General features: G+C 43.9%; 2 pseudogenes; both read right to left on the bottom strand.

Moving 5' to 3' along the window:
* Positions 1 to 1,309: 1,309 nt before the first annotated feature.
* LOC147956725 (uncharacterized) lies at positions 1,310 to 7,567 on the bottom strand (annotated as a pseudogene).
* Positions 7,568 to 7,938: 371 nt separating this feature from the next.
* Positions 7,939 to 23,592, bottom strand: LOC147956724 (uncharacterized; annotated as a pseudogene).
* Positions 23,593 to 26,184: the final 2,592 nt, after the last annotated feature.

The raw sequence follows: 26,184 nt of genomic DNA, 5'->3' as shown, positions 1-26,184 counted from the left end.
AGAGGCCGGGTGTTACTCATAATGCTCTGCCGTTTGATGCTACATTTTAAGATAATAAAGTCGCCCTTTATCCAAAAAAAAAGTCTTCTCAAGGGACGGCCACCAAGGATACTCTGCTCTCTAGTACTCACTCTATGTTCTTTTGTCTACATACATCGTCAGTTCAACTCATATAGCTTGGTTATTTTGCCAGTGAGCTACTCCATATATGTGTGTCTCTCTACTTTATTTATCAAGAAATTAGATGTGCATTTTTTTTTTGCCTTCTTTCTTTAGGATACGGGTATCTTCAGCGCCCAACAAGTAAGCTGGGACCTGCGATACTACCCCCAAGGTAACTGACGGCAAAACGCACTACGTTTGGCACAGACAAATTCAGTAACCGAACTTCAACTTAAACTTGAATTTGATAACCGAATTCGTCTTCTGAAGTTAAATTCAGTAACCGAATTCATCTTCTGAAGTTACTAGTCATCGTGATACTACTTACTTGGTTAGCATAGCAGCCCTGCTGTTTGTCACTTGATCAATCTGCAGCGGCGGCTATTGCTGCTGATGCGTGCGACAAAGCAAGCGCAGCCACTAAGAAACAGGAGAGCAGCAAGGGACAGGACATGTTGCTATTTCAGAAAGCAACATGCTAATGATCGGCCGAAATCACAGGAATCATGCAGGATATAATACTACTACTAAGATGGCAGCACCACAAGATAGATTATCCACTCAAACTCCCCATCACAAATGCAAATTGGAGTACCGTATTAACAAATCACTCATGACAGTATAGCATTTCTTGGTCCATCAACCAAACACAAATTAGACTCAGTTTATATATGATTCATCGATCAATCACACACACACACACACACACACACACACACACACACACACACACACACACACACACACACACACACCACGCAAGGTTGGACGGCTGGGTACAAACAACCCTTTTATTACATAACAACACAAGTCCGCTAGCTTGATCATGAACACCACACCAAGCTGGAGAAAGCAAGCAATCCAGTGCTGCTTGCTTGACAATCACACACTAATCCAATCCAATCCAATCATACATACCCACAACAGATCGGGTATATGTGCAGACCATTTACTTATTCCTCCATGTGTTGATGGAGCTTATAACAAACGCACTGAATTCCCCCGCAAAACACGCTGAATTGCAAAAACCGCAAGCAATGAGAAACATACACTTCAAAGAGCTGTGAGTGAGATCACGACTTGACTATAACACCAATTGGTTGATGCATTGACCATGTAAGCTGATCGGCCTCCCTTTATATCCAGGTTACCTAGGAAACAAAGAACAAAAATATAGAAAACGTTAGTCATATAGTACTTCAAAGACACCTGCTCAGTCAATCCTATCTACGGACAAAACAAAATCCATATCGAACAAACCATACCTTAGAACAGAGACCCTCGGGAGTGTCTTCTTGTAGTAGGCCGAGTGGCGTGTCTCGAAGAGTGACGGTTCATGGTTGTACTCCAAGCCGTCCCACTCCAGCTTGTCCCACCAGTCCTTCTCACAGTCAACAACCGGCTTGGGTCCTTGGCTTGACACGGCTGGTAGTTGTCTCAGACCCCAGAAGTCCCTGAGGCTGATTGTCTCTAGGGCCGGCGCGGTGATAATTCTGGCTCCACATATCTGCTCCAGCATGTGGAGATGGTACAACTTGATGTGCTTCAACTTCTCGAATGTGACACGAGATGCTAACCTTTCAGCATTCTTGTTGTCATCCAGTGGGAAAACAAGTTGGAGATTTTGGCAGTATTCGATCTGAATGGTCGCCAAGTTTGGCAAGGTGGAGGAAATGGGGAGGGCAAACACCAGCCGAGGACAATTGCTCAAGTATACGTGTTGTAGCTTGCAAAAGTTGTCGTAGCCGTATGGAATGCCTTCATTCCAGATGCAATAGGCCATCGGGAGATCAGATGCGGAAAATATCTTTATTTGACCAAACCTCTTATGCTTAACCCAACTAGGGAAGAGAATGTCCAGCTTGGGGCACCGCTCAACATGACACCATTCTAGAACTTCCCAATAACTTGATTTCCCTATAACAATAGTTGTGATCGAGATATTGTCATGCACATGTAATGATTCAACTAGGGGTGGAATTCGAGCCGAGTCGAGCCAGCTCGACTCGACTCGCTAAAACTCGTTTCATTAACGAGCTAGCTCGACTCGACTCGTTACTATAACGAGCTCAAATTCAAGATTGGCTCGACTCGTATAACTCGCGAGCTGCCTCGTTTAGCTTGTTAAGCTCGTTAAAGATATGAACATTAGACCTTACAAATACGATAAAAATATTAACTAAGAATTTAGAATGTGCATATGTGGTCATGTACGTGTGAGTCTCCTGGGTGGCTCGGCCTTGAGCGGTTGGGCCTTCTGCTGGGACGCAAGGTGTTTAGTGATTGTATTTTACTACCCCTAAAAACATTAATTTTTTTTACCGAGCTTAACGAGTCACCTGAGTACTTGTGAGATTGGCTCGTTTAACTTGGTATGTAAACGATCTTAAACTAAAGCTTGGCTCGGCTCGTTATTCTTCGAGTTCGAGTCAATTCGAGCTGAGTCATGAGCTACTTGTTTAGCTCACGAGCTTCGAGCTTTTTTTCCAGCCCTAGATTCCACTTTACTCTCTATGAAAAAATAACCCACATTGATGCTCTCTAAATGGTGGCTTCCTTCACCAATCTCGAGATGAACACCCAAAGACGAGCATGTGGCGATATCCTTGTTAAGGATAATATCATTGTATGGTAAGAAGTGCCAAGCTGGAACCAAGCCCTCTTGACTAGACCCAATTTCCTCGATACTCTTAGTGATGTTGACATGGCTTTGGATCGTAGGGGACATATGGCGCTGCACCTTGGAGTTATACTCAATACTCATATAGAGTCCCATAATTGCAGACAAAAGTAACCTTCCATCTGTAAAACCCATAAGTGCCTCAAATTTATAGGACCTCTGTTCTCCACAACATATCATTGTTCTACTCCTCCCCTGAGTGTCTACATGTAAAACTTCCAGTGAAGGGTGTCTTTCTTCCAAGAGATTGCTACGGAGTTGCTCCCAACCCAGCAGGAATAGTTTCTTGAGTCGTGGGATATCCATTGCACCCAGGTCAAGTGTTTTAACAGCAGTGCCAGAGAGGTCCAACTCCTCAAGATTGGGCAATGCACGCAAGAAAATGGTGTGCACTCGAGCGCAACCATTTAGGGAGATCCTTCTCACATTGGCTTCTTGAAATAAAGCAGTGCGAGATTTGGGACGCAGTTCCTTTTTTGGAAGTTGTATGGGATGTGTCCAGTTCTATGCTGGGCCATAACCGTCAAAGCTAAAACTCTCAAGCAGTGGAGGGGCTCCTTCGAGTTCAACATGCTCTATGCTAGAACAACCATCAAGAACAAGCATCTTCAATTTTCCAGCAGATGACATTGCAGGCAATGATTTCATATGAATATTACCAGACAAGTCAAGGAGCTCTAGATTCATCATATCTATGGAAGATAAGGTGTCCACTGTGAACAGATCCAAGGATTCAGTTACCCGTAGCTTGTGAAGGTTCTGTAGTTTTTTCCATGCATGACATACAGTCCTCCATGAGACACCCTTGGTGTTTACCTCCCTAAGATTTGTCATGAGCTCCATCATCTTTGCTAGCAAGACAAAGTCTGTGAAGCGTATGTCAAGCACCAATAGGTTTGGGAAACATGGCCCTCCAACTTGCTCCTCCCCTGTGTTTGTGCAATGGTCAAGCCAAAGAAATCTTAGGTTGTTGCAGCATCGGAAAGGAGGGGATGCAAAATCAAAGTTGCACTTGCAAAGTTTCAGCACACGAAGGTTGCTGGCTAGTTGAAACATATCATTTGATAGTTGTAGCCGACCATCTCCTCCAAATGTTAGGAAATAGGATGATGTATTGTCTGGAACAGTTGAGATATCTTGAGCTCCTAGTTGGTTTGAGGAGATTGAAACCCAGTTTCCATATATATTTCTTTGTTCATAAAAATATCTCGACGATGATTCTTCTATACTGGGTGGATAGGATGCAATTTGTATAACTCCATACAATGCGCTGCCAACCTTGTAGGCACTGTCCCCTTGAAGGATACCATCACATATCCAGTAGTTGCAAGCATGAGCATCCCAACCATAGTCAACGTTTCAGTGTCGTTGTGTTGTCAGGAAAAGTGAGTACAAGAAGCAGTCCAGAACTATTCTTGGGTTCACATCATCCATGCCGGCGTAACAAATCACTTCAATGGCTTCTTTGTGCAATGACTGATAAAATAGTTGACTTTCAATTGCAACATCCTTGGATAATAAACGAATTGTTCTAGAACAAGTAGAATTGGCCTTCAACTTCTCTTTTCTCCCAAAAAGTTGAAATCTTCCATAACTGCTCCAAAACAATTTCCCTAAAGCATAAGGTCCAAATTCAGGATTAGGAATGCCAGACTCTGACATATCGATGTCTTCTTCTCCTCCATAATGAAAAATCATCATAAATCTTTCATTACTTAGACATGCATTGATCTCACTTCCGACGCTTGGTATCTCTACTCTAGAGCAGATATCTATCCCTCTAAAATCGTCATCCTCATCATGCTTATCAAACACATGCATTAAATGGCCAAGGTTTAACTCCACCGAAATTGCCCTCTGCATAGCTCTTCTATTTTTCCAGAGAGAGCAATCTACATGGATAATTTGTCCAAAATGCTTCCTCGTGTCAGGATCAATTCTTCCATATTTCAGGAATTTGGCCGTAGCTCTAAGAATAGTAGAGGCTCCAACACCATTAGTGTGACTCCAGCCATGGAGGAAGAATGATTTTGCTCTTTTATCTGACTCTAACCACAGCAGAAGGTCAGGCAGCTTTCTGGGGGCATCATCAAAGCCGAATACCCTCTGTAGTAATGAAAATTTGTGTTAGATATGACTTCCATGGCACATATATCGCTGATCATACTTTCAATAGCTGCACTTTTTACACAAATAAATTGGGACATTGAATGGTGCAACGTTAATTATAAGGTTAGTCAAGTAATGGATACTGTCAGGAAAGTTTAAATGTGAAACGAAAACAAAGGAAAGAAGAAGAAGAACTAGGTGCACTTTTGTAATGCTGGATGTTGGATGTCTAAGTGTTCCCTGTGTGGCTGATTACCACTGTGGTGCACATGCTTAAAAATCAAGTTTTGAACAAACAACTGTAAAATGTAAAAAACAACAACTCCCATTCTCACGAGAGGTCACCAAGGAGAGATCGAGGTACTAACCAAAAATTCTGGATCATCCATTTTGATCTTCGCCAAAGAAAGTAGCAACTCGTACTAGCAGCAGCGGCAAAATAAATCCATGACGGGCACACAAATGTTGCAGATCTGACACAGCAAAAACGGAAACAATTAATTAACTACTTGTGTTGTGTTTATATATGCATGTATGTCTGTCTATGTACGAGATGCAGTTTGTACAAGTATTACCTCTAGCTAGAGGAGCAAGGCAAGCAGATCTAGTGGAGGAGGACAGCAGCGAGCAAATAGTTCAATAAAGAAATAGATCCAGCTAGCCCCTGATGAAGATACGACGTCGCCTCGCCGGAAATCAAAGATATGATATCAAACCCATCGGCCGCAGATTAGGTTAATTCCCCGCTCCCGGTCCACAAATTACTGTTGCTGATCTGACATTGCACGCGAAAACAGAAGCAGCTTAATTATACATACATGCCAACGCAAAGACATACTATATGTCAGACGTAGAGATGTGTCTAGTCACCTAATATATATCCCCTTGCTGATCGAATCGAAGAGGATTTCACTCACCTCGGTGGCAGATCTCAGCTCTCAGGTGAGGAAAGCAATGCTATGGCAGATAGATGGGTGCAATGGTGCTGCTGAGAGGAGGTAGCTGAATTGCTTTCCCTTTTGGTAGCTGAATTGCCTCCCTCCATGGTTCCTTGCTTGCACACATTACCTCTTTGTTAGCTTTTCCTTTTACTTTCCACTTTGTGGATGCAGAAGGACAGGAAGTAGTAACATATTACTCTTCTTCCTCCTTCCTTGTGGATGCAGAAGTACAAGTTTGATTACAGGTGAAAACAAAAGTTGCAAGGTGCTTAACCACTCATAATTTAGTAGTACCAAATACAGTGAAATGGAGGAATTTAGTACCAAGTGGACCTGCGGGTGCCATACCCTTCCTGGAGGCGCTGCCACGGCTTATTCTTCGAGCCCCTCTTCGAGCGCGGGGGAAACCCTAGATCCAGTTCCTTGGATCGGACGACGGCGGCGTTCCCCTTCATGAACGCGTTGTCTTGCTTGCTTATGCCGTGTCTAGTACTAGATTCCGAGTGTTAGGGCATTGTCTTAGTTTGAGCTGTTTTTGTTGGTCTGGGTAGTTTAGCGCTGTGTTGTAGCTCCTGTTTAAGCTGAGCATCCCACTTCTCTCTGCTTCGGGCACCATGTTCACACCATCCTTAGTTGTGCCATGCGATGTACCGCCTCTGTATTCTCATTTCAACTCCTTCTATCAATGAAAGATGCGCAAGCTTTGCGTATTCGCGAAAAAAAAAGTACCAAGTGGACAACAATTCGTGTGGATATTAACTGACATTACTGCTATCAAAATATGCCATGTGTTTTCGAAGACCTTGATGAGAGCAAATCACTCACTTGGCCTCGATGAAGTATGTGGATTTGAGCCTGTTGGCTTAATTACATCTTCATATAAAAAAAGATGGCCAAACAGCTCGCATTATAATGTCACATCTGTTTGTTTTTCCTGCTCAAAAGATAGTACATGCGACCAAATGGTACAGCTGAACTCTCGATCATGAGATGCATCAGAACTTGAAATACTATGAAATAACAAAAAAAAAACAGCTACCAACTCAAGGGCAGGATGTTTCTTTGGCTCCTTCTTTTGGAACTCACAATCATGTCTTCCCTTTTTGTAGCAGTGTTCTGTTCACGTGAGCTTCAGAGTACATACTTCATACCTGTGTACCTCCTGAATGAGAGAACAGCAGACCGGGAGGCGGAGTTGGAGCAGCCGATGCACCACCTTGCTCCTCAATGATTCGATAGTGCACGAGAAAGCGTATGATCAGCACGCCGGCGACCTACGACAGCCCAGATGAGTTCAAGGCGATGCTCAGGTAGTACATGAGGATCTACAAGTATGTTCTGAGTCTTCTGTGGACATGCACCTTTCCGATTCCTAAAGAGCGATGCAGGCGAGCGAAGCACCAGCAACGGCCATCATCTTGTTCTCCCTGTCCTAGCTCTCACACCAGGACCGGCGGTAGCAGTCCAATCAAACTTCAGGATATAGATGTGACAGCAGAGCCCGCTCGAAGGCAATAGATGTGTCCTTCCTTCTGTACACGTCGTCTGCTGTGAAAACCGCACGGAAGTCCTCTCTGGGCCTCTTTGTTGAGGCTTCATCTATTAGCTTCAGGATATGTACATCTGTGTGCAGAGTAGTAGGCAGCATGAACTGTGTAGGTGGAAATACTGCCATTGCCGAAATTTTGTGTATTAGGCTGTATTAACACTATTATATTCTGACAATTCTGCCCTATTTGGATGCAAACGTTTGGATTCGTATCCTCATAGTTTACTTCAAATTGGACTGGAAAGAAAAAAATACCATCAACAAATACCCTGGGCATAAAAGCAAAGAACATTTGAGGTGCGTCAATGCCTACCTATAGGAGCGCACTTATTCAAGACCCGATTCACTAGTCACTACACATATCATGAAAGCGTCACTTTGTTTAAAGAAATGTTTTGAAACGAACGTCAAATGCCCTTAACTGCCTCCGTTAGAAGGTAAGTATATTGCATCCCACGTGCTTGCTCAGAATCAAAATGGGCACAATGCTCCAAAACCTATTCTTCGCTCTCCCTACGAACGTTCACGGTGATCACTTGACAATTAGGGTGGGCTGTCTCAGCAAACTTGCTGACAGCAGCTACTGTCGCTGCATCACGCTGCACAAACTCGATGAGCATATGCTTCAGGCCAGATAGATGCTCTATGCCAGACACGCCACTTGACTCTGAAAGGCATTTTTCAAACTTCAGCTCGAGCACTTCAACCTTCGGCAAAGCGCCAGCCACAAAGGTCACTGATGGCGAGCTGCACCAAATGGACAGTTTCTTAAGACTCCGAAATCCACTGCTTGGAAATGTGGCTTGTTTCTTATACCCAGACATCTGAGTATCATCACAAAATAATTCCAGTTCGCTCAAGCTTGCCATTTCACTGAGCTCTTGAAGGACTTTCATATCAGCGCTCTTCCCGATATTGCTGCATGAAAGTGACAGCAGTGACTTCAGCTTTCCTATTCCACTCGGCAACTTGGCATTCCCAGCGAGCAAATGCACTAACTTTTCTAGCCTGAGAATGCTAGGAGGTAGCTCTTTCACCTTTGTAGATCTCACATCCAGTGTCTCCAGGAATCTTAACTTCCCAATCTGTGCTGGGAGCTCACTGACATCTGTTCCCTTGAGGTTCAAGTACCTCAGAAGCAGCAATTTGCAGAGACCATCAAGGCAGTGGACCTTCACAACCTTCGAGGTCCAGAACTCGCAGTACACTGAGTTCATTTAGTGGAGGTATGCCACTGGTGTGACCAAAGGCAGTGACCGAGCGAGTGCGAGATACCTTTGCCCCATCAATTTGTGCAGCATCGTGATCATATTTACCACTATTCAGGAAAGATAGCCGTCGCACAGTGCCAATGCCAGGTGGGACATCTTGCTGTCTAGCATGGATCAAAGTAACAAAGTTATCTTCCATGGAGTCACAGACGATGATGTCGTGTATTACTGGATGAAGAACGCAACTCCTAGCAGTGCCATCATGATTCAGCTGTGATGTCTGGATTAGGTTTATGCTAATGAGCCACTTGACGTATTGTCTTCCTATTTCCTCTCTGCTTGTGCCTCTCTCATCATCATGGCTGAACCCTTCTGCAATCCAAAGCCTCACAAGACGCTCTATTTCAATCTCGTGGTTCTCTGGAAATATGCTTAGGCACATTAGACATGCCTTGAGTTGACGAGAAAGATTACTGCAGCTAAGTTTGATGGTCTGTTTCATCTCTTCTAACTCTGAATCCTGCCATTCCAGTCCATACCATTCAAACTCATCCTCCGTGTGTGTCTTTCTAGCTAACAAACAACCGACACTCACTAGAGAGAGTGGCAAGCCGCCACACTTTCTCATGATCTGATCTGAAACATCCTTCAAATGGGGAGGGCACGTTACCACATTCCCAAAAGTTCTTTGGTAAAACAAAGTTTCGGCATCAGCTTCATTAAGAAGACGAGTCCTGTAAATATGGTCACCGGCCTTTGCAACTTCCTCAATTCTTGTTGTTGTGAGTATCCTATTATCATGATGGTTCGCAAGACAACTTTTGATCCTCCACAAAGTTTCCACACTCCATAAATCATCAATCAAAACAAGACACCTATTTAATGACAAGGGAAATGAATCAGAAAGTATGTGAACCAAGAGGAAACCAGACTAAGTTTTATCAGTGATTGTGTATGGCAACTGCCACAGAATGACGGTGTACTGGAGCCAAAAAAATTAGTATGAATGATGGCCGATGATTGCTGATCCAACATCTTTTAATTGAAAAAGGATAGGGTGAACTAACTGTTCTGGTTAAAACACCTGTCAGTAACAACTGAAGTGGATTAACCGGATTAGCTAACAGAGTACCTGCCTATAAGAAGCTAACGAGAATGCAAGCCGGCGCATGAGATCTGAAAACTATCTACAGAAACTATACCTGTTATCTTTAATATGCTCATGCAGCCTGCTGATCAAGCTCCATTCAGTCAGATCGCCAGCATCACTTCGTCCTCTGTACTCGCTGTCCACTTGGGATAGCATATCACTGAGCACCCTCACAATGTCCGTGCTCTGGCCAGCAGACACGACTGCATGGTACTTGAACTCCGAACTGATCAACCGATACACCTCCTTGGCAAGCGCCGTCTTCCCAGAGCCAGCCATCCCAACAATAGACACCACCTCGAGCTTTTTCCAGCCGGCTCCAGTCACCATCTTTATCACTTCGTCCCGTGGTTGGTCCAGGCCAACGAGGCTAGAGCTATCCAAGTAGGGCGCGATGAGCCGGGTGTTGACAGTGGGCCCTGCCATGATGATCTGCCGGCGGTGGCTGTGGAAATGCTCATTCACCTTGATGACGCGCTGCCGGAGTTCCTGCAGCTCGGTGGCGATGAAATGGCGGTCGATGAGCCTGTCAATGCCATGGCGGATCCACCGGGAGAACCAGGAGGTGGAAGCGTTAGCGTCGTGACTGCCGGCGTCGATATGGTGGTTGAAGAGGTCGACCCAGTCCTCGGTGTCGTAGGCGAGTTCACGGACCTGGGCATCCAAGCTCCTGATCTGGACATCGGGGTCGTCGATCGACTCGTAGTAGTCTAGCATAAGATGCATGTCACTCAGCTCTCGCCAGAACAAGGTGATGTGCTCACGGATGCCAGCGAGCAGCCTGTACTCCTGCTGCATCAGCTCGGTGAGCTTGTCTTGCAGCGTGGCCAGCATGGCCAAGTGCGTGCCCACCGCAATGTTCCTCTTGCTGGTTGAGACCGGACTTCTCTGTATCTGGATTTGTGGGTGCCGCCGGTGGCGAGGATGGGCCTCGACTGGCAGCCAATTCTTCGTCGCCAGGCGGTGCTCTTCGCCAAGTGCTAGCAGCGGCTCAAGGGCTTCCACGACCTCACACAAGGATGGCCACTTCTTGGGCGCGCTCTCCAGGCACCGGCACGCGGTCGTCGCAGTGCGCCACGCTTCTTGGACTGAGTATTGCCCCTTCATGCTCGGGTCCATGATATGGTGCAGCCTGCCCTCGCTAAGCAGGTGGGGGCGCGACCACTCCACCAGATTTCTTTCCTGCCTTGGTCGTTTCTCGTCGACACACGGGCGCCCAGCCAGCAGCTCTAGGAGCACCACACCAAAGTTATACACGTCGCTTCCTGCTGTCTTGTTCTCTGGATCCTTTTTCCCCAAGCAAAAGCCAAACAGCTTTGGGGTATAATCCTGAAAATCATATCACAAAACACAGGTTGCAAAATTATTTAGTCCATACTTATTGATAATTTGCTCGACAGGCCAAAACCTCACAGCTTGGCTGTACAATTTTTAGATTGAAAACCATGCTAATTAAGCCAACAATTCAACTGCCCAGGGCAAGCCAAGGAACCAAAAATGTCCGGTTGCAAGTTGCAACAGCCAAGGGATCATTTTGTCTGGTTTTGAAGTTGGATGGCTAAATATATAAAAGGTGATCAACCCAGCAAGTTGAGAGATGAAAAACATACTTTTCTTTTTCCTGAACTGGGAACATGCAAAAATTGATTGTGATCTGCTAGGGTAATGGTAAAAGGCAGGTGTATAGTATAGTATGACGAGGTGATGTGCAGAACTCACCGAGTCAAGCAGAATGCTGGAAGCATTGAAAGTGTAGATTATGTGATTGCCTGACTCGCGCAAATAAGCCAGCCCTTTAGCTGCTCTGATGGCAATGTTGAGCCGTGTTGACCATGATATGGACGAAATGAGATCTGCACACACACACACACACACACACACACACACACACACAAACAATTAGTGAATTAACCATGCTGCATGCATTAATCAATTAAGTCCAAATCACCACGCATGCTTACTATTATTAAAGAGGTGGTACTTGAGGCTGCCCCTCGGCATGTACTCGTACAGGAGCATACTATCCATGCCATGGTCGCAGTAGCCCAGCAGCCTCACCAGATTAGGATGGCGCATCCTCTCAAGATGCTGCAGCTCCGGCTGATCGATCACAGATGAAAGCATTTACTCAATGAGGTGATGTGATTAGTGATTCAAATTTCCAGCCGAAGGCAGGATTAGACAGTGACGCTAAAGAAAGTACCAGCCGGATGTTGTAGGTCAATTTTGTGACGGCAGCCATGAGCTTGCCGTCGATGGTGGCCTTGTAGGTGCTACCATATATGCCCTCGCCAAGGAGGTTTTCCTCCGAGAAGTTGCTGGTGGCGGACATGAGCTCGTCCAAGGTAAAAAACTAAAAATACGCAGAGACTCCAGTGACCTTACAAATCCGGATTACAAGACATATTTAGCTTGCTTCGTTAGAACATAAAAAACTAAATCAGGTTAACTGAAGCATCAAAGTTGAAGTAGAGGAGGGCCTATTTCCTTGTTTTTACAGTGAACATTGGCAGTACCTTTTATCAGCTAGTCTCTCCAGTGTCTTGTCATATTCCTCTGGCTCTTCCTCCATAATCTCATCCGTTCGTTGTTTGTATGATACGTCTGCTTCCTCCTCCACAATCTTATCCGGTTGTTGCTTGTATGATTCATCTGGTTCATCCTGCTGAATCTCATCTGGTTGTTGTTTGTTGGATCCACTTGGTTCTTCCACTAGAATCTCATCTGGTCGTGGTTTCTCTTTTGTGCTTTCATCACCACAGGAACTATAATCCACCAATTGCACGTTGATTGTGGGATTGCTCGGATGATTCCTAACGAATGTCCTCAAAGTATACTCTACATCAGCAGCTGCACCGCCAAATTTTACAGAGACCTCTTTAAGGCTTGGCATATGACCAATGATGATAACTGCAGTACCATGTTGATGTTGGTTCATTCGGGGATTGGCATTGGAAACTAGCTTGAGCTTCCAGAGAGAAGGCATTGCATCTGCTTCAAAGTTTAGCAAAGCTATACCACTCGTGCACCTCAACTTGAAGTACTTGAGAACTGAGAACCCGGCCTTGTCAAAGATGATCTTGTCAATGGGCGCTGTCTCCACATGCAGCGACAGAGCAGTGAGGGCACGCAACCCTCTGAGAATGCCAACACAATTCATCAGCAGTTCCCTCACTGCAATCTTCAAAATACATAGGTTCTCGTGCTTCTCAACCCACTGAGGTATTCGTGAGAATATGCACCCGATGTGTGGTGAAAATTCAAATCTCTGGAGGAGCGGGGGAGGTTCCATGTTATTCCAGTAAATGGTCTCTTTTGAAGCATCGTGAACCACAATATTTTTAACCGATGAGCCATGAGTCACCACTACAGTCTTCAGGTTGCCATGTCCACTGATTAACGAACCCAAATCTTCAATGTCTGTCCCTGCAAATGATGGAGGTGCAGAAGAAGTGGTGAGATTAAGATCCTGCAGGTAGCCAAAGCTGCTCATACTCAATGACCAAGCTCTCAGATTTCTGTCAATAGGAATACTGAGGTGCAACAAGTGTGGGAGACGGATATCCTGTGGATCAAAAGTGACTCTTGCATTCATAATATTTAGTGTCTCCAAAAGCAAATGGTTTGGTAGTATTATGCAGACATCACACGATATCTTCAAATATATCAGTTTAAAAAGTTCTGAAATCCCAGTGAGGTCTAGAGGGCCATCGTCGTCGCCACCATGACCAGATAGTTGGAGGTTTAGGACACGAAGAAGCTTGAACTCTGTAATACAAGGCATACACTCCAATATTCCAGAAAAGGCAAGTGAGCGGACATGTGATTTTAGGATGTTTGCTGGTGTCTTGCCATATCTTGCATCACCAAACAGGAGAGATAGTCGACGGGCCTTATGAGAAAGTGCCACACTCTTTTGACTGTAGTTTATTGCCACAATGAAATTCTCTTCCACAGCCCTCTTGTGCAATAAGATCATGTACCGTGTCATGAACTACACAGGACAACACCTCACTGTAGTAGTTGATACGTATAGGCTGGATGAATCTTCTACCAATAAGTTGATGGAGATAGCTTTCTGCAAGTTTCTTCTTATCTTGCTCTTCTGTGGTATCGATGAAACCTTCAGCCATCCACTGCTTCACCAAATCATGCTTGCTTAATGTGAAGCCTTCTGGATACATACTAAGATACAGCAAACATGTCTTCAAGTACTGAGGAAGATTGTTGAAGCTCAAATTCAGTGCTTGTCTCGTTCTTTCGGAAGTAGAACTTGCGGAGAAACAACAGCTTAATGACTCAGAGATGTGCTTCAACAGATCCTCTGTCATGTCAGGCTGGCTTGCCAAAAGACTGGCTATGCTGATTGTTGCCAACGGCAAGCCACCACATAGTACAACAATTTCGTTTAAAACCTCTTTGAACTGTTCAGGGCAATAATTTTCAGAGCCAAAAAGTATGCTAAAGAATAGCTTTCTTGAGTGATGTTCATCTAGGGGTTTCATCTCAAAAACACGCTCTGACTGATAACCGCAGCATGTTAGTGCAACGTCTTCGATCTGTGTAGTTGTTATTATTCTGCTGCGATGACTACCCTTTGGAAGAGCATGATTAATAATATCAAATACTGATGCAGCCCATACATCATCAATAATAAGTAAATACCTGCATGTAAATAAATAATTCATGTCAGCGTTTAGAGAATAGGGCAACAGGTGAGTCTTAGTTTATTTCATACACAGAAAAACAGTACTACCTTTTGTTTCGCAGATATGTTTTGATATTCTCAGTGAGCTGAACCTCATTATGATATTCTCGGGGATCCTGCCACTGGAGTTGTGAGAGCATGTCACCGAAAATTCTCTTCATACCAGGTTTTCTGGACACCTGAACAAAACCTCGACAATGGTATTCTTTACCAAATTTGTTGTACATCACTCTAGCAAGTGTGTTTTTTTTGATAAAAGAGAGCTTGCCTCTCCGATTTCATATAAAGAAATCAAACGTTCACAGACTCCAGGACTTACTGTTAAAATAAATCCGAGGCATACCATCGATCATCCGAGGACCAAGCAATCACACGAGCACGACACCGAGATTTGTTAACGAGGTTCACCGATATGGCTACATCCCCGGGGCCTGACTATGGGCGCTCCCACTAGTGCAGAACCGGGCAATAGCACCGGTTCGTAAGGCCCTTTAGTGCCGGTTCCGTAACCGGCACTAAAGTGTGGGCACTAAAGGCCCCCCCTTTAGTACCGGTTCAGCACGAACCGGTGCTAAAGGGAAACCACGTGGCACGAGCCGGCTCCGGGGACCGGGAGCCCTTTAGTACCGGTTGGTAACACCAACCGGTACTAAATGTTTGTGGGTTTTTGTTTTATTTTTTATTAGTCAATTAAATTTATGTTATCAATTTAATTTAGGATTGTTTTACGTTATAATGAGTTGTAGTCGTCGTCATCATCATCATCATCATCGCATATTAATAAATAAATAAACTTTAGCTAGCTAAAAATCATCGTAGTCGTCATTAATTACCACTATTTAATCATCATAGTCATTACCGCTAGCTATCTAATCATCACCAACACTGGCTAGCTTAAAGAAGAAACATTCACTTTATAACAGAAGCAAAGATATCATCAAGTTCAACATAATCATCACCAACATCGAAGTTCAGGACAATACGGACATGCATGAGAGAGGACAAGTACTAATTAAGAGCATGAACTAGCTACTCCTGCTGCTCCCTCTCAGGTAGAATAGCATAGAACATGTATAGCTCTCCTGATTCATCATACTGGAGCATGCAGATGAATCTGTCTCCTAATCTTGGGTTGCGCTTCTCCTTGCTGCCCCCTAGTACTTCTCTGCGATCGTTAACAATTTTGCTCCAATCTTTCACTATTAAGCATTCTTCGCTTTCAGAAATCCTGAATGCACTCATGTGCAATGTAGAAAATCTTGGTCGTAAGCTAACCATTGACATGCGACCTTTTGTGTCGATCCACTGAGGCACAACTGTCATCGGAAGTCCCTGTTGAAGAACATCGTATAGTAATTAATATACTAAGCAATGAAAGTTTAGCTTCAAAAATAATGTATGCAAAAGATGCACTAATTAAGGACAAATAGTTAAAATCTTACCATCTTTTGATTATAGATGTGACCGTAGTTGAATACGATCACCATTGGCCGCACGTTTTGAGTGCTAACATTTCTAAGTTCAGGAAAAAATTTGTCTTGACAGTATTAAGATCCTCAAGCCATGAAACATAATGACTTATCTCCTCGCAGTTTAGTTGAGCCCCGGGGCAGTAGTACGTCCTGTCTACCAAGCGCCGAACATGTTTGCTTGAACCGAAATAAGCTGACAATACAAATTAGTTGTCAACTATTTTTGAATAAACTGTATCAAAGACATAAACATATGCATGCATGGTTGAGAAGAATTCACATAATGGTAGAACTGGAGGCATTTGCACATCGACCCAGATGTCTATATTACCTTCAATATCATCTTCCGGACGAATATCAAAGGTGATAACCATATCAGGCTCGAATGCATAAGCCTTGCATAGTGCTTGCCAAGTTTTGCATTCAAAATGGGTGTATGTGTCTCCATTATATAATTTGACGTTGAAAGTATATCCATGCTCCGTCTTCAAGTAAACTCTCTTTACCTCCATATCATCTATAGCACTAAAACCTATCTTATCCAAGACAAAAATTCTTGCATGGCAGGGGATGCGCTAGTAGAATAGTGAAAATTTAAAATTATAAGTTGAAGCAAATGAAGCATAAGTCATGCTTTAAAATTATAAGTTGAAGCAAATGAAGCATAAGTTTTGCATTCAAATAATAATTGCCGTTGTGACTTACTGTATCCACTTCGAATGTCTCATTCAGCTTGATGCTGAAGCGCCTACCATCAACAAGGAAATTTCTGTCGCACAGGCCGCGCTGGTCTTCACAGTGTTCGCACATAATGAAATCTTTTTCGTCGTCAGATGACATTTCGTATATGTTCATATAGGTGAAACATTAAACATTTATATAAACTCAAAATATATAAAAACATTAAATAAACAGAAAAACTCATTAACAAATAATATTTTAATTAGATCATCAAATCTCAGATACGACAATTCTCTTACTAAAAATAAACTAGTTATATTAATTATTCAACTAGTTCAAATCTCAAATGCCTAAATAAACTAGTTCGACAATTTTCTTACTAAAAATAAACTAGTTATATTAATTATTCAACTAGTTCAAATCTCAAATACCTAAATAAACTAGTTCGACAATTTTCTTACTAAAAATAAACTAGTTATATTAATTATTCAACTAGTTCAAATCTCAAATACCTAAATAAACTAGTTCGACAATTTTCTTACTAAAAATAAACTAGTTATATTAATTATTCAACTAGTTCAAATCTCAAATACCTAAATAAACTAGTTCGACAATTTTCTTACTAAAAATAAACTAGTTATATTAATTATTCAACTAGTTCAAATCTCAAATACCTAAATAAACTAGTTCGACAATTTTCTTACTAAAAATAAACTAGTTATATTAATTATTCAACTAGTTCAAATCTCAAATACCTAAATAAACTAGTTCGACAATTTTCTTACTAAAAATAAACTAGTTATATTAATTATTCAACTAGTTCAAATCTCAAATACCTAAATAAACTAGTTCGACAATTTTCTTACTAAAAATAAACTAGTTATACTAATTATTCAACTAGTTCAAATCTCAAATACCTAAATAAACTAGTTCGACAATTTTATTACTAAAAATAAACTAGTTATATTAATTATTCAACTAGTTGAAATCTCACATACCTAGCTAATTAATATGTAATTAAAATTTCTAAAAAACAGAAAACAGAAAATAAGTAAAAAAATGTGTGTGTGTATGTGTGTATGTGTGTGTGTATGTGTGTGTCATATATACACACACACACACACACATACACACACATACACACACACACATACACACACACGTATACGTACACTGCAGTGCGCGGCCTCGTACGCCGCCGCCCCGTACGTACGAACGGGGGTGTCGGCGTACGGGGCGGGGGCGGCGGCGTACGTACGGGCCGGGTGCCCGCGCCGCGCGGGTACGCGGGAGCGAGAGAGTACGTACGGGCCGGACCGCGGCGCGATGACGACGGACGGCGGACGACGACGGGCGACGGGCGGCGGGCGACGTGCGACGGGCTTACGACGGGCAACGGGTGCGGCGGCCGGCGACGACGGGACTCGAGCGCGAGAGGTTGGAGACGCGAAGAAGTGGGAAGATGTAACTGAAATTTTCGTAAGTGTTGTATATATAGGAGAGGCCTTTAGTACCGGTTGGTGGCTCCAATCGGTACTAAAGGGTGGTCTTTAGTACCAGTTGGAGCCACCAACCGGTACTAAAGGCCTCGCGCTGCCACCCCAAAGTTTAGTCCCACCTCGCCGGGCGAAGGGCAGCCGCACTGGTTTATAAACCCAGCCGCGGCTACCTCTTTGAACTCCTCTATATAGCAGGCTTGTGGGCCTAAATTCTGCGTGCTGCCCTGTGAGTCTGCTGGGCCTTTAAGGCCTGTAATTCCACGCCCGCGGCCTAGCAGGCCCACAGGGCAGCGCCCCAATTTTTTTTATAGTTTTTTTCTTTTTTGCTTTATTTTCTTCTATTTATTTCCGCGTAGTTTTTTGTATAGTTTTTTCTTTTCTATTATATTTATTTTCTTCTATTTATTTGTAAGTAGTTTTTCATCTAGTTTGCCAAAATTCAACATTTTCAGAGTTCATTTTGTAGTGATTTTCAATTTCACGGTCATTTTGTAAACGATTGAAAAATAGCAAATATAAATTTTTTCTTTTCTGCTTTATTTTTTCTTTATTTATTTCTGAGTAGTCTTTTCTTTTCTGCTATATTTATTTTCTTTTATTTATTTCTGAGTAGTTTTTTTATATAGTTTTTTTCTTTTCAGCTATAGTTTTTCTTCTTTTCTGCTATTTTTTCTTTTCTGCTATTTTTTCTTTTCTGCAAAACTTGATGCTCAAAGTCTGGAGTTATAACCAAAGTTTTTAAAAAAAGAAATGCCGACGTGCAATTAGTTTTTGCCATAACAAAAGAAGTCCGGAGTTGTAATAAGTTATTAAAAATAAAAAAGAGGTGCAATGCTCATTAATTTGCTTCAAGCCTTTCGGAATAGTGTAAACTGCACTGCGCATAGCTCCGTGCAGTCTACCATATTCCTGAAGGCTTGAAGCTAAGCAACGTGAGCATTGAGCCTCTTCTTCATCGTCCCTGCACTCACGGCTTATAAATCGCTCGTAGTCCCTCTCTCTTCGCGAGGTGGGACTAAAAAACAGCTTACTAAGAAACTGTAGTACTGGTTCATCCATGAACCGGTACTAAAGGTGCTCGTGGGGCCCCAGCCTTACCTGCACAACCTCATTAGTACCAGTTCATGGCACGAACCGGTGCTAAAGGTTCGCCACGAACCGGTACTAAAGAGCTCCTCCCGCCTAGCAGTTGGAACCGGTACTAAAGAGCTCCTCCCGCCTAGCAGTTGGAATCGGTACTTAAGAGCTCCTCCCGCCTAGCAGTTGAATGGTGCATACTGAATGCACAAAAAGTCTGGAGTTGTAATAAGTTTAAAAAAATGAAATGCCTTTCTAACAGATGAGTTTAATTTCGTCATAAACCCGAATACTTTGAAAGAGATTGTCCAATTTGTAAACGAAGTGCATCCAGTTTTTGCCGTAACCCTCTCTACTTTTTTGAACATGATATGTGGGTGAAATGATGATACCATGCCAAGTTTCAACTTTTTCAGAGTTCATTTATAGTGCTTTTCAATTTCCAGGTCATTTAGTTCTCAAAACAAATCATTAAATGTATGAAAAATAGCAAATGAAGGCATAAACGGTTGAAAGTTGATGGCGTCGCTTTGAATGGTGCATACTTAACGCAAAAAATATAAGAGCATTTAGATCATGATCTTATATTTCTTTACAGTCTAAATTGTCAATATGATCTTATAACATCAAAAATACTTTGATTATCAATGATCTTTGTGTGTACAATCTGAATTGTCAATATGAGTCATCAACGATTTATAAACCAATGAAGACTCATATTGCGGCCACAAATTCTACACATAGAGTTCAATGAAGACCAAGTGCTTGTGATAGTTTGAGAAATAACATATTTAAGGTGGTAAAAGGCTTGTTAGGGGAGCGAGGGGGGACTAAAAACAGCTTGCCATAACCTCAATAGTACCGGTTCGTGGTACGAACCGGCACTAAATGGTGATGGTGAGGCCATAGCCTGACCGCAGGCTGACACAGCCTCTTTAGTGCCGGTTCATGGCATGAACGCCGGCTGAAATTCAAACCGGCACTATTGTGCTTCACATTTGACCCTTTTTCTACTAGTGTCCTCCCGATGACATCGTCACAATATCGCACCCGGTCGCCCTGGACACCGGCACATGCCGCCGGCTTCCCCTGCGTTCCGGTGCTATTTTGTTGGCATAGGTTACATCGTGTGTCTACCCCCACTATATAAGAGAGGCCTAGGATATAGGTGTCCTACTAGGACACGACTTCACATCCTATGTAAACACAATACAACTCATAGTCGAACCGTAACCTATCTTGTACACAATATTTGACACAACTCTAACAAACTCCACCTTGCCAAATATTCTCCACCACCTTGAATTCGTCAATGCGTCAAACTTCCATGTACATTGGACTTGAGCTTATCCCATGAGTACCACTGCTACTCTAAATACTCCATATGACTCCACTTGCAACTTGTAGTCCTCCCTTCTTTTCTTGACCACGGTCAACACTCGAGCAAAATTAAGTTCCTTGTTACTCTAGTTTGTGCTCCCAACTTCCAGAGTATCAGTCCAACACCATCACACACTAATCACCGACCTGCGTGAAAATGAACAACTCACATATTGGGTGTCACACATAAGAGTTACCTAAACTCAACATCACCGCTCCTTTCTTGACCGCCTGTCTGAAACTTGAAGGAATTTCACCATTGCTTGTAGTCATCCCGAGTCAAATTCGCAGTTGTCTCATCACATGTATGACCACCAGAGCCCTGGCCCATCTCCATGGCCCGTGCATGCCGCACGCCTCGCCGCTATTACCGCGTTGAGCCTCCGCTGTCCCAGTCGAGCCTCAAGGGTCGTGAAACCACACCACTCAACCCCCAGTGCAGAGTACCACCGATCATCACCGACCGATGACGAGTTTCACGCTTCCATCAGACTACTGGGCTCCAGTCCAAACTGCATGTCACCCGCTTTGCTCTCTTGCTGAATAGGCTTCGATTCCCTGGATCCTTACACCGTATCCCCTCAATCCAGCTCCACCTTCAACATGACTCCATGGTAGATGATCAGTCCACCTCGCGCCCTGTCAACTTCATCCGTGTGCACCATCTTGAATCAACCCTACGCCATAGTCTTGTCGAAGCCACACAAGCCCTCGGGGCCTACGCCACGTGTTTCCATGCCCAGAAGTCGGCCACCATCAGCATCACGCCCCTATGTCGTTGTCGCCGATCCCACCACCGTCTTCTGTACCAACCGACTCGCGTCAATCCGTCAGACTGTCCAGTCCGACCAAGCCGAACATATCTGACTGCACGACATGCTCCAACCTCCACAAAGCTTATACACATGTCGTTATCCTTGCCACGCACACCATCGACCCTCACGCTACCATCCTCGTACAAAACCATGTACAAATAAATAAAGCCAAGCTCCACCATATAAGCCTTCCCGTGTGCACTTCACTGCGAAGATCAATGGAAAAATCTCCAAACTCCACCGCGTGCTTTTGTAGGCTCTTAGTCCATTAGCTTTTCCAACCGATAGCACCTAAGTCTCTTGTGTGTAGCATATTTTGTTCTCAACAAATCCTCGCTCTTTGTGGTCACACCAGCAGCATCAATCAGCCACTCCTTGAGCCGGCCACGTACCAAACAGCCTCCCAAGTGCCGCAGCAGACCGCATCGCTTTATTGGCTGCCGCACACGTGCTCCTCTAGCAGCCACGTGCTCCACCTGCCCTCAGTGCCACGCCCGCACTTGGGCCTCGCTTGGCCCGCGCGCCCCCGCAGCTTGCTCGGCCTACTGCCCCTCTACCAAACCAATCCAGTGATCAATGTCCTGAAGACTCCGCTGCTTGCACGTTCCGTCGTTGCCGCTCCGACAACGACATGGAGATCTCGCTGATAACTCTTGCTCCTGTTGCAGTTCCTGCTGCTCCCTACTGATGTTTCACCGCTTCCGATTGCTATATCCAAGCACGACGCATGCCGTCGCGAATCCTTCCGCTTCGACCAACCAGTCGGTCCATGCGACCACACGCCGCTGATTCTGATCGAGTCCTTGCACGTCGTCAGATTTCGCCGACAACTTCGTGTTTTCTCCCTCTAGATCAATGATTCTGCAACCTTCTCGAACCTTGCTCATGATACCATTTGTTAGAATAAATCCGAGGCATACCATCGATCATCCGAGGACCAAGCAATCACACGAGAACGACACCGAGATTTGTGAACGAGGTTCACCGATATGGCTACATCCCGGGGCCTGACTATGGGCGCTCCTCCCCATGACACCGTCACAATGCCGCACCCGGTCGCCCTGGACACCGACACATGCCGCCGGCTTCCCCTGCGTTCCGGTGCTATTATGTTGGCATAGGTTACATCGTGTGTCTACCCCCGCTGTATAAGAGAGGCCTAAGATATAGGTGTCCTACTAGGACACGACTCCACATGCTATGTAAACACAATACAACTCATAGTCCAACTGTAACCTATCTTGTACACAATATTCGACACAACTCTAACACTTACAACGCAGCGGGGGGCAATCTGACGATGATATGTTGGAGAAGGGATCCATCCCTCCCCCCTCCCACACATCATCCTGTCAGGATTGGTAAAACTCTAACGCCAATCAACGCTAAGGAAACCCAACATAACTAGTTTTTCGAGTTACTACTAGCTATTACATAACTGGAATAGAGTCATAACCATCAAGGCCAGAAATTCAGATCGCAACCCAAAAGGAACAGAAAGGAGAGAAAACAGAAGAGCAAAAAGGCAGCAGATCCAAAAACAGATACCACCTTGAGCTGCTGCTGCTCCACCCCATCATTAGCCACTAGTGAGTTGATAAACTCATTCATCCGACCATCAATTACAATGACGGCAGTTTCTTCATGCGGTGTTGGAAGCACATGGCTAACAGACATGACTCTATGACTCGATGTGCTCTCAGTTGTGGAATCTGATAGAACATACACGTTTCGCCGTTGAATCGCCTCCTGGGCGTATTTCCTGAATTCTAACACCGTTGCTGCAATCTGCTCGTGCCACTCAAGCTTCTTAGGGGGGGGGGTCTGGCATGATTGAACAATCTGAGGCAGGATCAGAATTTGAGGATGGATCTAGCTGTTCTGATGTTGTTGGCTACAAAGGAGGGATCCGCAGGTTGCACACATAATAAGCTGTCGATGTAGTCCTCCATTTTGTAACATAGGTCGCGAGCCTCATTCATCCAGCACTTGGTCGTCGGGAGAGGATCCTCCACCTCTAACAGCTTATCATGGTAGGAGCTTGTCTTTTCAATGCCATCTATGAGAGGAGTCGCATCCCGTCCTTGACCTTCTTGGAGGAACATTCCTTAGGTGGATTAAGCAGCAGGTTGTCCAGCTTCGCGACAAGAGGTATCATGGCGCCTAGTGAAGCACTAGTTGGCCCCTCTGTGACCCTGATTTCGCCTCTGCCCAAATAATTTCACGGATAAAGGCCAGTGCTATGTGCTTAATTGTTTTATTATAAGCACCGGCTTTTGCTCTTTTGCTTAGGACAACTCGAACCGATCCCCAAAACTTAACCCCTAAAAATCTAAACAAAAACACAATTTGAAACCCGACCCTACCCACGTCATGTATATCATACGCTTCATAAAACATTACCGAACTATTATAATTAACATAAGTTGGAATTACTTTGGACGGTAACGTATCATGGGAGTAACAGATTTTTTTGAGTGGTAACAGCCCTGGAGGAGTAACAGACCAACTTTGGACGGTAACGTATAATGAAGTGTAATAGACCGAATTGGGTGGTAATAGACCATGCGTATTCACAGACCTAGTTTGGTCGGTAATGTATGATGAATAGTAAGATACCTACTTTAGATGGTAACAACCCTTGAGGAGTAATAGACCTGCTTTGGACGATAACAGACCATCCTGAGTAACAGACATATATTGGGTGCTAACACGTATAACAAGGAGTAACAGACCTACTTTAGATGGTAACGTACAATGGGGAGTAACGTACATATGTTTTGTGGTAACAGGCCTTGAGGAGTAACAAACCTACTTTGGATGGTAACGTATATTGGGAGTAACATATCATGAATTTGGTGGTAACATATCATGAAGAGTAACAGAAGTATTTTGGACGGTAACGTGTAATGGGGAGTAACATATCATGAATTGGGTGGTAACAGACCATGCGTAGTAACGGACCTACTTTGGATGGTAACGTATAACGAGGAGTAACAGACCTACTTTAGATGGTAATGTAGAATGGGGAGTAACGTACATATGTTGGGTGGTAACAGGCCTTCAGGAGTAACAGACCTACTTTGGACGGTAACGTATAATGGGGAGTAACATATCATGAATTAGGTGGTAACAGACCATGCGTAGTAACGGACCTACTTTGGATGGTAACGTACCATCCTGAGTAACAGACATATATTGGGTGGTAACAGCCTTTGAGGAGTAACAGACCTACTTTGGACGGTAACATACCATTCTGAGTAACAACCATATATTGGGTGGTAACAGCCCGTGAAGAGTAACGGGCCTAATTTGGACGGTAACGTACCAACCAGACATATATTGGGTGGTAACAGCCTTTGAGGAGTAACAGACTTACTTTGGACGGTAACATATCATTGGAGTAACAGATTTACTTTGAGTGGTAACAGGCCTGTAAGAGTATCAGTAGACAGTTTGGATGGTAACATATCAAGAAGAGTAAGGGAAGTGCTTTGGACAGTAATGTATCACGGGCAGTAACAGACATATATTGGGTGGTAACAGACCATGAGGAGCAACCGAATTGCTTTGAACGGCAACATACCATTGGGAGTAACGAATTTACTATGAGTCGTAACAGGGCTGTACGAGTACCATCATACAGTCTGGGTGGTAACATACAATAAAGAGTAACAGAAGTACTTTGGATGGTAACGTACAATTGGGAGTGACAAACATATGTTGGGTTGTAACAGGACACGATGAGTAACATAAGGCCTTGAGATTGGGTGGTAACATATCATGAGGAGTAACAGACAGTGGCGGAGCCACCTCCCGGCTAGCCGAGGCAGCTGCTCGGGCTGTGCCGTGCATTCTTCTTTGACCACTAGTATTTAATGGAGAGCCAAGCATCATTTTGCAGGTGCAAACAACCGGCAGGCAGGAGCGTCGTGGACTTTGCCCCGGCTCACTGGTCGAGCTGGCTCCGCCACTGGTAACAGACATAGACTGGGTGGTAACATACCAGGAGGAGTAACAGAATGTCTTTGGACGGTAACGTAGCATAAGGAATAACAGTGGTGTTTTGGACGGTAACGTACCATCCTAAGTAACATATATATATTGGGTGGTAACATGCTTTGTGGTGTAAACAGTAGACAGATTAGACGGTAACGTATCGCGGGGAGTTACAGAAGTACTTTGGGTGGTCACGTACTTTGGGTGGTAACATATCATGATGAATAACAGATATAGATTGGGTCGTTATTTACAATATGGAGTAACAGAATTAGTTTGAACGGTTACATATCCTACGGAGTAACAGATTTACATTGAGTGGTAACATATATGTAGAAGTAACAGTATACAGTTTGGGTGCGTAACATATCATGAAGAGTAACAGTAACATACCATAAGGACTAACAGTGGTATTTTGGACGGTAATGTACTATGGGTAGTAACAGACATATGATTGGAGGGTAACATACCATGTGGAATAACAGGCGTACTTTGGACATACCATGCGGTGATAACATGCCTTGAGGAGCAACAGTAGACTATTGGGAGGTAACATACCATGGGGGGTAAAAGTAGTAGTTTGGACGGTAACGTACCATGGGGAGTAAGAGACATATATTGGGTGGTAACAGACCATGAGGGATAACAGAAGCACTTTGGACGGTGACATATCATGAGGAGTAATAGACGTATATTGGGTTCTAACATACAGTTAGAAGTAACAGACGTATATTGGGTGGTAACAGACCTT

The sequence above is a fragment of the Triticum urartu genome, chromosome 7A (genome assembly GCF_056163025.1).
Source record: "Triticum urartu cultivar PI428250 chromosome 7A, HENAU_Tu73, whole genome shotgun sequence".
Taxonomy (NCBI): Eukaryota; Viridiplantae; Streptophyta; class Magnoliopsida; order Poales; family Poaceae; genus Triticum; species Triticum urartu.
The sequence above is the reverse complement of the archived record's forward strand: the minus strand, read 5'-3'. Positions and strand labels throughout refer to the sequence as shown.